Here is a 1,707-nt window from a genome sequence, read left to right as displayed (position 1 = left end):
GTAGGGAAGTTCTCAGTCATTATTTCTTCAAATACATTCTCGATCCCTTGCTTCTTCTCTTCTCCTTCTGGTATTCCTATGATGTGAATGTTGTTGAGCTTCGATGTTGTCCCACAGATCTCTTAAACTATTTTCATTGATTTTTTTTCTTTTTTTCTTTTTTGTTGTTCAAACTGGGTGATTTCTGCTATTTTGTCTTCTAAATCACTGATCTGATCCTCGATTTCATCTAATCTACTGGGGATTCCTCCGAGTGTGTTCTTCATTTCAATTATTGTATTCTTTAGTTCTACCTGGTTGTTTTTTATGATTTCTGTATCCTTCTTTATGTTCTCACTAAGTTCCTTAAACATTCTTATCATATGTGTTCTAAACTCTGTCTCTGAAAGGTTGGCTACCTCTGTGTCATTTAGTTCCATTTCTAGAGGTTTCTTCTGATCTTTTACTTGGGACATGTTTCTTTGTTTCTTCATTCTGGCTGTCGCTCTGTGATTGCTTCGATGTATTAGATAGATCACCTATGTCTCTCAGACATTGCTGGGTGCTCTTGTAGTATTTGTCTTTTATATTCAGATAGCATAGTCTCTGTAGTCTCCTGTCCCATGTGTTCCAGGGGTGTTGCTGTTGAAGTTGCTCTTTAATTGCTTTTGGCTTGTCAGAGGGTGGGATTGAACCTCAGACTGATTAGCTGGGAGAATTAGCTCTGTTCACAGTGTATGAGATGCTGTGTGGAGGTTGATCCCCTCAGAGGAGGCTTGGCCACTGTGGGTTCTTGTGCCTGTGGAAAATGTCCTTTGAGAGTGCCACTTGTAGGTTCAACCAGGTAGTACTCTGGTTTTGTCTAACACTGGCCTCTGGGTGTATTGGTTCTTGTGTCTCTTGGGTGGGATTCCCACTCAGNCTCTGGTTTTGTCTAACACTGGCCTCTGGGTGTATTGGTTCTTGTGTCTCTTGGGTGGGATTCCCACTCAGAGCCATTTCAGACCTGCCTGTTCCCGGTCCATAGCTACCTGGTAGGTGCCTCAAGGCTGTACGCAGTTGACTTCTGCCCATGCTGGACCTGGGGTCATGTGGGGATGGTCTCTGTGTGAACTGAAGCTGGCTGCCCCCTATATTGGTCCTGAGACAGTTTAGGAAAAGGCCCAGGGTCCCTTAAGCCTGTTGCCACCTGTCAGATGCCGGTAAGGCCCACCTATTAAAAGAAGCTCTTTAGGAGCGTGTGTCTGGCTATTTGACCCTGCATTGAGGGTGCCTCTGTGATATGTCACTAGCTTGGCAGGATGGAGTTCAAGTGAGTTATGTGACATGATTGATAGTTTTTAAGACATTAATGCAGATTCAGGTCTTATACCAACACCTGGCCTGTGACCCCCTTGTATAGCGTCCCAAGGGCACTACAGCCAGCCACCACCTCGTGCTCACAGATTCACGAAAGCTGCTCCCGAGTGTCTGTGGTGCAGGTTTGTGGTCACTGAACACCACGAGGATGACCCAGGCTCTGCGGATCACCTTCTGTTGTAAAAAACCTTTCCCACAGTTTGTGGGGGTGGGGCCAGTCACCCCGGCACCCCGATTGCCCCTGGCAATGCAGCTGTAGGTGGGCGAGGTGGTATTTCAGGTGCATAAAGGCTGTGGTCAGTGGTTTCTACAAATTCAGTGTAGTCTCAGCTCCTGGGCCAGTGTTAGGTCCACGTCCACTTCATAAAA

Source organism: Hipposideros armiger, unplaced genomic scaffold (assembly GCF_001890085.2).
Source record: "Hipposideros armiger isolate ML-2016 unplaced genomic scaffold, ASM189008v1 scaffold_17, whole genome shotgun sequence".
NCBI classification, from domain to species: Eukaryota; Metazoa; Chordata; class Mammalia; order Chiroptera; family Hipposideridae; genus Hipposideros; species Hipposideros armiger.
The sequence above is the reverse complement of the archived record's forward strand: the minus strand, read 5'-3'. Positions refer to the sequence as shown.